The 14,663-nt window shown below is 35.0% G+C and overlaps 1 pseudogene; it reads left to right on the top strand.

Moving 5' to 3' along the window:
* The first annotated feature begins 862 nt into the window (after positions 1–862).
* LOC126727337 (G-type lectin S-receptor-like serine/threonine-protein kinase RKS1) lies at positions 863–4,266 on the top strand (annotated as a pseudogene).
* The last annotated feature ends 10,397 nt before the right edge of the window (positions 4,267–14,663 follow it).

Raw genomic sequence — 14,663 nt, 5'->3', positions numbered from 1 at the left:
CACTACCTTGTACTTAAGGCTTACATGCCAGATAGAATATACTTTGATCTCATATGCTTGCTTGGGAATCCAGATAGTCTTTTTAATTTTAAAATTGTGCTTCCAATTAGCTGTATTATTTTTCCCTATTTGTCCCATTTTTTTTCCCCTTTTAGGACATGATTTTCTTACTTTTTCCTTTTGGATACAATCAAAGCATTTAGTAGATTGCATAGTCTGTACTAGATTGTAAAGACTAATTACTGGTAGTAGGTTGATTCATGAAAGCCATTGAGATTTTCCTAACACGTTATTCAATCCATCCATTAAATTGCACTAAAACTATACAGAAAGATATTTAAGATCAGGTATTGGGACATTTAGGGTCTATTTGGATAGAACTTATTTTGCTGAAATTGAAACCTGAAAACTGAAAACACTGTAGCAAAATAATTTTTAAATGTGTAAATAATACCGTGAGACCCATTTTTAATGAAAAAGTTGCTTAAAAGTGAAATTTGTAGGTCCGTAAACAGTACACGGGTGCACTGTTCACCGTAAAAAAGTCAACAAATGCGGGCTAAAAAAAAAAAGAAGGAAAACACAGAAAAAGCAAAACGTGAACGTGATAAGTTGGATCCAAACCGGCACTTAATTTGATAGTCATTTTCTGGTAGAAAAAAAAGCCTTCACCGAAAATTGATGCTTTAATTTGATATTTAAGCTTATTGACTTGATGCAATATCCATTTTGATATGCTAGTTTTTTGTTTCAAAAAAGATGCGCTTAGTCCTAAAAAGAGAGAATAGTCAGAGACAGGGACCAGAGGGAGAAGACTTCATAATTCTCCCTTTCTCACGGTAGAAAGACTTCATAATTCTCAATCAAACCAAATGTCAATATTTTTTGCCCCAAACCCCAAAAAAAGTTATTTTAAGTGAAAGACTAATCACACAAACATGGATGCTAAAAAACTGATCATGTATTTGATTCTGATAATTCTTTTCTTCCCACTTTGCATTTCCCTTGACACCTTAACATCAGACCAATCCATCAAGGATGGCCAATCTTTGATTTCCAATGAAAACAATTTTATCTTAGGCTTCTTCAGCCCCGGCAACTCTAGCTATCGGTATCTTGGTATTTGGTATGCCAAAGTGAAAAAACATACTGTGGTGTGGGTAGCAAACTGAAATGATCCTGTCAATGATTTCACCGGAGTTCTCTCCATCAACCAATCTGGAAACCTTGTTCTCCATGACAGTCACAACCATCTTCTTTGGTCTACAAATTTGTCTGTCCAAGGGACAACCTCCTGTGTTGCTCAGCTTCAAGATTCAGGAAACCTGATATTGGCCCAGGACAAAAGCAAAATGTTGTTATGGCAAAGCTTTGACTATCCTACAGGTACTCTTCTCCCAGAAATGAAGACTGGATTGAACAGGATAACTGGGCTCAACAGTTTCTTGACATCTTGGAAGTCACAAGATGACCCTGGAACTGGGGACTACTTCTTAAAGCTGAATCTTACTGGCTTTCCACAATTGCTATTGTACGAGGGTTCAACCCCACGTTATCGAGCAAGTCCATGGCCATGGAACAGACCAGCATTCAAACCCTCATTCGGTTTTAACTCAAATTTTGTTAACAATGAAGATGAGATATCTTACTTTTTCTCTCTTGATGACCCCTCCATCATTACAAGATTTGTGGTGGACAGCTCTGGATTGTACCAACAACTTACGTGGAATGATGGTGATAGTCAATGGAAGCAAGTATGGTCAGCACCTAGATCATGTGATAACTATGGAAACTGTGGTGCATACAGTGTATGTATTCTTGACGGCATTGACAGGTTTGAGTGTACCTGCTTGCCAGGGTATGAACCCGAGTCTCTCAGAGATGGTTCTGAGGGATGTGTGAGAAAGAAGTCAGGGTTGTCTATGTGTGGAAATGGAGAAGGGTTTGTGAAGGTGGCACATTTGAAGATTCCTGATGCATTTGATGCAGCTTGGATGGACATGAGTATGAGTAGCTTAGAGTGCGAGCAGGCATGCTTGAGGAATTGTTCCTGCACAGCTTTTATCAATTACAATATTAACGGTAAGGGATTCGGTTGCTTATCATTTTACGGTGAACTGATTGACATTTTAGAGTTTACAGATGAAGGGTGGGATCTAAATGTTCGTGTGGATGCGATTGAGTTAGGTAGTCTTCTTCTCTAGCTCTCATTTTCCTAAATAAATATTCATTTGTCTCTTGCACAGTATGGATTACAGTTATTTTTGTCCCCTGCAGCTAAGTATACAAGGAAGTCCAAAGGTTTTCTTGGAAAGAAGAGGAAACTGGCTATTACAATATTGTCTGTTGCTGTGCCATTGTTTTTGGTATCCTTGCTAGCGTATATGTGGCTAATGAAGAAGAGGAAAACGGAAGGTAACAAAATCACTTGCTTTGTAATATTCACATGATGGGAGGTATATAACCTCTCCATTGGGAAATTATAGTGAGCAATGTCTTTCTTAATGTTAGGACAGTGAAGAGAATATTGCATAATCCATCATTAAATTTTACTGGTACCAAAGACTATTTGGAGGGAAATGAACTCAAGGACAGTAGCAGAAATCCAGATTTATCGATTTTTGATCTAAGCTGCATAGTTGCTGCCACTAACAATTTCTCTCCGACCAACAAACTTGGGCAAGGTGGTTTTGGTTCTGTTTTTAAGGTACATTTACAATTCATAAGGACGTCGTTGACTGTTGATATCTTGCATATATTCCTTTTTGTTTCATATTCCATTATTGTGAATGCACGGTAAATGAGTTTTATAAGCCAAGACATAACTGATTGAAGAATTAGATTGTGGCATTGAACTAAATGTTATGACTAAGCTTAATTTCGGATCATGAATTCAGGGTCAATTATCTAATGGACAACAAATAGCTGTAAAAAGGCTATCCAAAAGTTCAGGGCAAGGAATAGAAGAATTCAAAAATGAAGTTATGTTGATTGCAAAACTTCAACATAGGAATCTTGTCAAAATTTTTGGTTGTTGCATTCAAGATGAAGAAAAGATGTTGATTTATGAGTACATGCCAAACAGAAGCTTGGACTCCTTCATTTTTGGTATATCTTCTTTCCAAAAATTTATTGCATGCATATGTTTTATTTTCTTTGTTATATTCATTGAAAGAATATATTTTAAGTGTATAAAACCGCATATTTCAACACTGTATATCACATTTTGAATACACTGAAGTGAATTATTGTTGTAGATCATACAAGAAGTTCACTGCTAAATTGGAGGAAACGTTTTGAAATCATAATTGGGATTGCTCGTGGGATTTTGTATCTTCATCAAGACTCTAGATTAAGAATTATTCATAGGGATCTTAAAACTAGCAATGTTCTTCTTGATGGTGAGATGAATCCCAAAATTTCGGATTTTGGCATAGCACGTATAATCAAAGGGGACCAAATTCAAGACATGACAACTAGAGTTGTCGGAACATAGTAAGTATCACTCAAACACATGCACACATGTGCACATTGAGACTTGCACACTTGCCATACATACAGCAAATAAAGGCCTATGCAAACTTTAACATTATCTTTAATATTTTTCACATACAGTGGTTATATGTCACCAGAGTATGTAACATTTGGAAAATACTCCACCAAATCCGATGTCTTTAGTTTTGGTGTCATATTGTTGGAGATTGTGAGTGGCAAGAAGAATAACAACTCTTATCAAAACCACCCTTCCCTAACTTTAATAGGGCGTGTAAGTAACAACAAACAACAATCTTTACTATTTGCATTTATAATACAACCCCTTATTGATAATGCTACAACTCACACAGGTTTGGGAACTTTGGAGAGTAGATAGAGCCTTGGATATAGTTGATTCATCAATAAATGAGTCATTTGTTTCCCTTGAAGTCTTGAGATGCATTCAAATTGGGCTCTTATGTGTGCAAGAAAATGCAATGGACCGACCAACAATGTTGGCAATTATTCTCATGCTGAGTAGTGAAACAACTCTTCCTTCTCCAAAACAACCTGATTTCATTTTCCAAAGAGCTACTGATGAATTTGAATCAATCATAGGAGGGGAGCTTTATTCTATAAATGACATGACAATAACCGAGTTTGAAGCTCGCTAAAGGCAAAGATTGTAGTTAAGCTGCATTTGATTTGCTCCTATAAGGATTCTAGTTAGCTGCATCTAGATTGCTTCTATAGGGATTTGTAGGAAAAATTAACATATACTCTTTTTGTATTTAAGAATGAACATGATTCATTATTCTTATTCTTTGTCTCTTTTCGATATTACTGGCGAGGCTTAAGACTGTGATGTTTGGCTTGGGTTGCTAGCTTCTTGGTGGTTTTTGGCTTGAAAAAGTGAAAATGATTCTCTCAATACAGCTTTAAATATATAATATTTAATTCAAATTATGAAATAAATACATTTCATATAGAAACAAGAAGTTATTTACAGTGTTAAGCTCATTTGTGGCCTAGTAAATTATTCGTATAGTGTTAAGTTATGATTTATCTCATAACATTAGTGTTGGCTTATTCCATGACAAAAAGTAGTGAAGATTTGATCAAGACAGCTAAAGGTCACATGAGAAGCATATGCAGGAAGGTGAATAGTTAGGCTAGGGTCTAGCTCAGTACAGCCTGTCCAGGAAGGTAACTCGCAACTTGCACTAGTTGTGAGTGACCTGTGAAGTTCCCATGTTTTACTGAAAATTGTGACTTTTCGTATTCCCATCACTTATACTATATATACCCTTATTACTCACAGAAATGGTAAGGAGCCTATTGAGAGAAAAACCCTAAGAGAGGTTTCTACAACACGCCCACCTTATTAGAGAGAGCTACACATTCTTAGAGAGAAATCTATGTAGTCTCTTCTCCTTCCCTCTTCCATTGTTATACCTTTTGAGAGGAGATTTGTACCCAAACACTACCCACACCCATTCAAAGTGTTGAGTGTTTTGGGAGCTTAGGAAGCATTGGAAGATACCAAGGATGGCGAATGCAATATGGAGCTTATTGCGGGATTCGGAAAGCTAGAGAAGACACAGTTAGGCTTAACCAGTTGGTAGCAGGAGCTTGGAGGACTCAAGTACATTGAGTAGACTAGGCTTGGAGGGTCTTTTGTTATTCATGTACTCCAACTTTATTCTCTAGTGAATAATTTTACCGCTTGGAGGGTGGTAGAGAGGTTTTACGCCTAGTTCTTTGGTTTCCTCTTTGATAACACATGCTAGTGTTATCTTTGTGTTTGCATCTCTTTAACCGTTACTCTTGCCTTTTAATTGCTGCTGTGTTGTGATTAATTATGGTGTAGAGTTGTTTATTTGTTTGGGTTTTTGCTTGTACCTATTATTCCACACATCTATTATTTGGGTATAAGCTTGTATTGGTTAAATTTGAAATTGGGGATTTAAACATTCATTTTGTTTTTCACACTAATTGAACTTTCATATAGGTTTCACCTATAATGTCCCAGCTTTTAAAATTTTTTTAAAAAAAAAAAAAAAGAAAAGAAAAGAAAAAGGGCACGGTCAAATTTTTATTTAAATTCACACGTGCCCCCCACCTACTCACCATTCCCCACCACTCATTTTCACACCATCTCTTTTCTCTCTTTTGGCCAGCCATCCCTTTTCTTTTCACTTTCTTTCTTTTCTCTTCACTTAAACACACACACACACTCATTTCCCATACTCTCCCACCGGGTTCCACTCCAAACCACCATCTCCACCATCATCTTTCCGGCAAAATCACCTGAAAATCCTTAGGAACTTCTAAGCACCTTCACATATTTTATTTGAGGTAAAAATTTCTAATCTTTTTGGTGGGTTTTATATGCTTTTGCTTGAGGTTCTTTAGTCTAAGTTTTGATAATGATAATCATGTGATTTATGAGCTTTGGAAGTAATATTCATGTGTTAATATGTATGAATTTTATCTTGGTGGATTTATTTGATGAGTGAGTTTGTGGTTTGTACTAATGGTGGCTATCTAAGGTTTATTTATTGTGGAAATTTAAGAGTTTTGAGTTATAACATGTGATGGTTGGTAAATCTAATTTTTCCATTGCTATTGAGTTTATTTGGAGTTAGTTGAAGTTCTAAATTTCTTGTTGTGAGGGTCCTTTTCTAGACAATACCCTGGCCCAAGTAGAAACAAGGATCTTGGGAACTTTACTTGTTGTTTGGTGGACTGGGCTTGGTTCACTGCAACTAAATGGGGGCTGATTACAAACCAAGTTATACGCAAGTCACATAAAGCTTCTCAAGGCAAAAATGTGATTCCTCCTAAGTAATAAAATACAATTATAAGTGTTTTAGTCTCATAAAATGACCCTTTACTCTTACGAAACAAGTAAAATAATTATTCATAATATTCACAATGAGAAAGAGATTGAAATAGAGTATTTGAGGCTTATTTTTTATTGTGTAAACATTTAAAAAGGTTCATTCACTTGGTACCCCAGGTGTACTGTTATGGTACCCTAGGCGTACTGTCGTGGTTCCCAGGGGTATTGGGCCTATAAAAACCCAGAATGCTGATTCTCTGAATTATACAATCTTTCTCCATGCTTATTATGCAATAGAGTTTTGTCATTTCCCTTTACCTTTATAGGTCCTGCATAAGAACACACCATACAATATACATATCTTTAAATAATTGTTAGTTTCTTAGATTAGGATATACATTTTAATACATATACATATGTAAATGAATTTCATGAGAATGATTCAGCCACGAGAATCCTAACCCCAATTCTCACAGACTTAGTGCTTTTGCACAAGATTTGTGGGATTTGGAACTCAAGTCCAAGTGGCTTTGCTTGGGCATTGCCTTCCAAGATAGTTAGGTGAGGAGGATTTTTGTGGGAGAGAGTGATATATGATGTGTGCATGTTTTGACATATGTTTCTTTGGAGGCTAAGTGATATTTTGAATGATCTCAAGGATATAGGACAAATTCCTTCACCTTGGCTCTTTTTTTTTTTTTTTTTTCTTTCTCTTCCCTGCTAGGCTATTAAAGCTCTAAAAAAAATATCTTTTGAACCTCTGAATTATCCCTCTAAATCCCCATTTTTCTCCCCCTCCAAAACCCCCCCTACTGCTATGCCTTTGTGCTCTTTTTATAGCAGATCTAGTCTAGTACCTGGGTGAGGACTTCCCGAGTCTGTTAGGTAAAACCATGTCCTCTAGAACCTGAAAATGTACATTGGGTAGAGGTTTAGTTTATTTAGGCAATTATAACTTAAAAGGGTCATTTGGCTTTAGCTATAAATGAAAGATTCCTCCTTGGAAAGTCAAATGAGTGGGTGGGTTGCTCAGTGTATTGTGACAGTTTTAGTTGAAAATGACAATTGAGAAGAAATTGTGTGGAGGTGTCATGCATATGGGGGAACTGAGTTTTCCATTGGGTCATGTATTCCAAACGAATATATGAACCAAGGGAAACCCTCGAGATCCTCCTTCCACTAGAAATCACTCCCCTACCAACCAAACTATTTCTCCCTTACTATCCACTCGAGATCCCATGGGCTTGGACCATGGGTTACAAAGATAATATCTAGTTTTGCTAGATTTTTTAATGGTTTTTGTTGGAAATATGAACATACATCTTTTTGCATATCCTATGGTTTGACTGGGATCCTTCTTCTTGCTACATATCCTCTGGCCAGACCGAGATCCTTCCTTTGGCTTGGTCAAGATCCTCTTCTTTTTTCTTTATTATTATTTCTTTCTTTTTCCTTCTTTTTGGAACTTTGGGACTTCATGATCCTTCTTAACTTCATGGATTGGGCCTTCTCTTGTTAAGGTCCATGGTCTTTCCTTACTATTCATGGAATGGACTTTCTAGTGAAATTTTGATCCTCAACACTTGTCTTGGAGGATATTGTGATTTTGCTTTCATGGGTCTCTTGATGATATTGTGTAAATCTTATGGAAGCTAGTCATAATGTTGAAGATGATATTGAATGGGTTAACTTTATAAATTGGAGCCTATGCCTTGTGAATTAAATTTTTGAAGAACTTTGGAAGTGGAATATACTATTTATGAGGTTAAATACTAGGCTTGCCTAATTAAGTGCTTATTTGGAAATTTCTAATTTATAGCTAGATACAATTTCAAGCTCTATGCTTATTGTGATAGGTTTGCTTGATATTGTTTAGGTTCTAGCTAATCTCCTTTAGAGCTTGGAGAAATAGGCTTTTTGCAGGTTGTAAGGTAAGTAGCTTTTTAATGGGATTTTTGGAAAATAATCATGTTGCATAAATGTTATTTTTGGATTAGACACGTTTTTGGAAACTACTTATGGAAACTATATTTTCCTGAAAACTATTGTGTCATAACCTTAAATGTATATGACTATTTATGAAAAATGTATCATATTTGGTATTACATTTGGGGAAATGCATGAATTGTTGACATAGAAAATGAGCATCTTTTATTTAATCTTTGATAAGGAAATTATGGATTTTATGGTATATTAGAAAATTTAAAGATGCTTATCTTGTCTTATTGTTTGGGAAATTGATAAAAAAATCTTTTTGATAAGAATGAAGTTGAAAATCTTACAAAATTTGTGGAAGTTAGATTATTTAAGGTTTTTTTTTGAAATTACGTGGATATAAACTATGTATTTGAAAGTACATTTATACTTGTGAGGTTTATGTTGTTTTAACCTTATGCCATGTGTGATTTCCCGATGATTACCAAATTGGTTTCCGTAGTCTTTGTGACAATGGAATCAGATCTAGGTTAGTGCACTTTCACTTTGGATGACACGTTCTTCCCTGCTGCTAAGGGGGAGAAGAGGTTCCTTGATTATGTGTGGGTGAGGTTGCTGCCTATGGGGCCAAGAGACTGCATACCAAAGAGGACAATATCATGCCAGTTGTGAATGGTTGGATTCCTTGATCGGTCTATGTGGTAGTATGGTATATTTGTGATAAATTACCTTATGTTTAAGTTTATGGCTTTGGAATTATATTGCTAGTGCTCACAAATTATAGTATATAGTTTCTAGGCATTTACTTTGAGAAACTTTGTGTTCCATTATTTAATCGTTTTTGTCATACTATTATTGAAATGGTCTTCCGGTATTCAATTAGAATTTCCCAAATTAATTAAAACATGATTTGTAAACTATTTATTGTCATGAAACTTGCATTTCCCTCACCCCCATCAATTATGCTACTTACTAGGTTTTAGCTCATCCCACCCTTTAATAGTTTTTCATATTAATTAGCTATACCTTGAGTATGAAGCTTACTTCATTGATGACGGTTGGAGTGCTATGTTAAATTTGGAGACTTTTGTTGTAAATGGTTGGTGACTCGATCTTGCTATGTCCAACAAAACCTTAATTTATTCTATTGGAGGTTGGTCGCTTGAGGTTTGTTAGCCTTAGGCATGGTAGGCCTAGATTTGGTGTTAAGGTTCCTTATTCTTGGTAAGATTGTGAGTTTGTGTAATCCAATTGGAGTTTTGTAATATATTCATGTATTATGTGGAGGCACATGGCTTTTTTTATTATTGTTCGTAAATTTGTTAGAGAGCTCTGACTTGTAATGTGGAGATTTTAGTATGGTTATATATTCTTATCCTATGGAAAAGAAAAGAAAAATATACTATAGTCTCTCTCTTGATTGTTCCTTTCTTATGCTTTGGACCCTTTTGGGTGTGGGCCGTGACATTACCTACCTTTTTTTTTTTGAGAGAGAGATACTTGCCTTTCGGTTTTTTGGGTAAATAGAAGATCAATCATTTAACATAGGTTCTATTACATTAAGAACAATGCTAAAGGTATTATAAATTTTACTACATAAAGTGATAAAACTTACAAACCGATATACCAATTATATTGATTAGGCTTATACCTCCTCATAAATAAATATTTGAATTGTCTCTTTATGATTAGTGGGACATTATTTTTATAAGCTCAATATGGTAAAATTTGTAAATGTCTGTACGGTACTACACAACTCCATTGTTGAAGAAAAATGCAAGCTTGTTGAGACTTGAGAGTGTTCTGTTTGTGATTGCATTGTGGTATTGTTAAGAAAGAAGGATGGGTCACTAAGAATTGCACCCAATAGTAGGTAAGAGAATTAAGTAGTGGTTGTAGGATTATCTATGTTAGTTAATCTTTGTAATGATCCCCCTCTCTATGTCTTGTGTTTTGTTTATGTGTATGTGTGTGATTTAGATGTGTAATAGATTGAGTTGGAGAAGAAACTATGAAGCCAAAGATATAAAATTTGGGCTTTTGACTTGGGCTCTTTGTCTTATGCTAAAGTGTGTGGAGGAAATTTCTGTTGTTGTCAAAGTCACCATGGGTCCTAAGGTATTCTTTAGCTACCTAATCACACCATTCCTTAATGTAAAGTTGTGATTTCCAACTCTCTTGTGTTGACTTTAATTTTGTGCCAAAGTTGATTGTAATTTCTTTAGTCATTTTCCCTATATGTATGTGGGTTTATTTGTAAGGGATGAGTATGAGAGATTGATGAAGAATCAAGCTTCAAATGATGAATTTGTGGAGTTCACGACTAGCTCACAAGTAGCTCACGAGAAGCAACTTGCGAAAATGCCACGTGTGGAGCACATGACTGGAAGATGAAGAGTCGTGCCAGGCTATCAATTTCACGAGTGTTTTGTGAGAAGGGTCATCCCGCAAAGTACCCATGAAAGTTTCTGTTTGGCAAAAAGTTGCGATGCTTTACCAAATTATTTACCCACATTATAAATACCCTCATTATCCACGAATTGTAAGGAGTGCTTTTCAGAGAGAAAACCCTAGTAAATACACTTGAGAGTTAGAGATTGTTATACCCACGATCATCTACACATTTCCTTGTGGTTTTCCTTAACTCCTACCTCTCCATCTCTAAATCCTTGAGAGGTTGTTAGCCCAAATACTTACCACACCAATTCTGAGTGTTAAGTGAGATTTTGGTGTTGTTGGGAAGCATTGGAAGGAGCCAATCACTAATAGATGCAATTAGGCTGAATTATGGGATTTGGAAAGCTAGAGAAGACAAGACTCCAAGAAGTTCGTTGGTAGCAGGAGTTTGGAAGGCTCAAGTACATGGGGTAAACTAGGCTTGGAGGGTTTTTTGTTATTCGTGTACTCCAAATTTATTTTCTAGGGGATCGATTTTGACTTGGAGGGTTGCGGAGAGATTTTTCATCGAGTTCTTTAGTTTCCTCTTCGATAACACATCTTGGTGTTATCTTGTGTTTGCATCTCTCTTCCCTACTCTTTAAGCTTTCATTTTATTATTGATGATGGATGAATATGGCTTAGGGTAGCTTTATCGATTCATTGCTCTTATTTACTCTTGTTCTACATTTAATTTAAGTTAGAGTGCTAGCAACCTAGCCATATTTTTTATTTGGGGGTCTGAATAAGCTCTTGGGTTTTAGTACAAATCCGAGTTTCACTTAATTCATATTTTTGACCATTCCTTAATAATGTCTCAATAATATTTCTGACCTTTCTTTAATAACGTCTCAATAATTAGTTTGACTAGCATTGGTCTTTCTACTTACTTTAGACCAAAAGATCAATCATTTTGAAGTTTTCCGTATGTGCTTTCTTCATATGGCACATTTTTTAATGGATGGGAGATATGGTACAATAAGTGAGATGATTATTATGTTACACTATTAAAGAGTCAATAAAAAGACTTTATTATGTCCATGTATTTTGGTTGTGAGATAGTTACAACTTACAACATATCGTTAACCTCACAGCTCGAACCCATTAAGCCAATCTTAGCCCATTTTCTACACCCCTTATTTGCCAACCTATTCAAACTATCAGTTACTCACTAAAGTAGGGAATACATGCCAAAAGTTATCATGTCACTCTAGCCATCATTAAGTTTCTCTAAAACTTAAGAAAAATATATTTAAGATAAGTATTATGATATTTAATCTGCTAGTCAGTTAAAATTGATGCCTAGAATGCCTTCAGTCCCTTGATGCAATTCTAGACTTGCGATGCTTAGTGACTGTGTAAGCTGACTTATTGACTTGACCCAACATCCATTTTGATATGCTACTCTTTGGATTGAAAGAAGGGATACTTAGTCCTAAAATAAAAATATTTATAGATAGAGATAAGAGAAATGAAACTTCGTAATTCTCTCCCTTCTATCACATTTTGAGTATACTGAAGTTAAATTTTATTGTAGATCATACAAGAAGTTCATTGCTTAATTGGGGGAAACTCTTTGAAATCATCGTTGGGATCACTCGTGGGATTTTGTATTTTCATCAAGACTTAAGATTAAAAAAAATACATAGGGATCTTAAAACTAGCAATGTTCTCTTAGATGGTGAGATGAATCCTAAAATTTTGGATTTCGGGATAACTCGTATATTCAATGGGGACCAAATTCAAGCATGTTTTGAATGCCTTTTTTGGGATAGCCAATTCCTAAGACTAGCTAGGAAGGTGATTAAGAAACCATTTGAATGCCTCTTTTGAAAATTCATTGGATTTTAAATAAATAAATGAAAGGGGAATGGATAAAATTATAATAGTAATGGTTTTAGATTTAGATAAGGTGGAATCATTAACTTGTGCAATAAGGTCAAGAGAAAGCCATTGTTGAGTTGATTTATAATAGTGCATTTTTATGTATTTGTATCATTGTGATCTAGCTTTATTTAGCATTATTGAGTATTGACAGTATTCCTTTGTTGGGCCTTTATCTAGGATCATTTGTATGAGCCATTTAGACATTAATCTATCACATTAGGGGGGAGGGGGGACCATGAACACCTCACCACCTTCAATTCATAACACCAATAGCTCTTATTTCACTTGTTGAGGAGATAACACATTGGGGAGCCGCCAATTGAGTAGTTTTATTTATTTATTTATTTTTATTTTTTTTAACTACAATTCATTAAGCTAAAGGAGAAAAATTAGGGGGGGGGGGGGTGCATCTTCCTTACAAAAAGAGCCTCCAATTGAGTAGTTAATATAACATATAGGAACACCATTTGACCAAAAAGACTTAAGCCTATGTAGGCTCAACAATGTTCTATTAACCGCTATATGATATTCTTATTTAATGTGAGACTTCACTCATACATGCACACTCAACATATTGAACTCTATTTCAAGCATGTTCTTGTTGCCATTTTTTTTTTTGGTGAATAATCTATTATACATTTTTCTAATTTGCACATTCCTGATCACTTTTTGATCAACCGAATTTTATTTTATTTTTTTATTTTTTATTTTATTTTATTTTTTTTTTCGGATCACTTTGATCAACTCTCAATTGATCAAAAAATTCATAGGGACTTTCTATTTTTAGACTGACTCTTGATTAACCTTCAATCGATCAAAACTTGTCACAATAGTAGCATTGTCCGAAAATCGATTGAAATTCTAGATTCTTATTTTGGATCCCCTCATCTTTCATGGTTAGATCTCTCTCTCTCTCTCTCATGTGGCTTGACTCCTTTTTCTCTCTTTCCCAAATCAATTAAGTTGGACTCCAAATCCTTCAGGGCTCCACATTCCTATCTTCTTGGACCATCCTTATGGCACATCGTGCATAGTGCCAGAGCCATTCTTAAGTTTTTGGAGGCAATGGCCCCCCCTAAATTGTTTTTAAAAAATAATTATTAGTATACGCATATAGGGAATACAAATCTTTTATACCACCTTTTGAGTTCCACTTTATGTTCCACCAATTACAACTTATCATGTGCTTATTTATTTATTTATTTTTTCTATTTTAAACTTTGGCTATTTTATAAGGAAAGGCAAATAAATGTATAACAAGTTGTAATTGGTGGAACATAAAATGGAATAAAAAAATTGTACAAGAGATTTGTATTCCACGTATAGGTACTAATTTAGCAATTTAGTTCAATAAAATTACAGTTAAACCCCCTTTAAAATAGCAAACTCCAAAATAATAAGCCTAATAACAAAATCACCAATAGCAAAGTTACAAAAATTAGCCCAATCTCTCAATTTTAACAAAATAAAAAATTCTAGACCTTAAAAAAATTTGAAACAAAACTAATCTAAATTTGAATTTTTGGTCCTTCCATCAAATTCCCAAAAAAAAAAAAAAAAAAAAAAAAAACCCTAATTGAGAGTGTGAAAGACGCTAAACTGAGAAAAGAGGCAGAGAGGTAGTGTCATTGCAGCATAACACGACAATAGATTGAGCATATAGATATGTGCAGAATTGATGTTTTGAAGGACACCAGAGAGAGAGAGAGAGAGAGAGAGAGTTTATAGTGGATGAAATAAAGAAAAAGGAAGAAGATGAAACGAAGAAAGAGATACAAGCTAATTGAGATAGTCGACATGTGTATCCTTCATGTGTTTGTCTCTAGTGGGTAGGAGCCCTTGTGTTTTGATTTTTCCTCTCCGCCAATTTTTTCATCATCATTGAGTTCTTCTCGAGCATATCTATGACTCTTCCTTCTGTGTCTATATTAGTGGTCGTTATTATCGTATTTCTCAATATATAGTATCCACAATCCAGTGCATTCCTAGAGTAGCTGATCCTCTATTTCCATATTCATCTATGTCTCAACCAAGTCCTACTGATTTGCTCTTTAAAATCACGGCCTACAGTGATGAGTTTCAGTTA

This window comes from Quercus robur, chromosome 5 (assembly GCF_932294415.1).
Source record: "Quercus robur chromosome 5, dhQueRobu3.1, whole genome shotgun sequence".
Taxonomy (NCBI): Eukaryota; Viridiplantae; Streptophyta; class Magnoliopsida; order Fagales; family Fagaceae; genus Quercus; species Quercus robur.
Note: the sequence above shows the minus strand (reverse complement) of the source record. Positions and strands in the feature narration are given on the sequence as shown.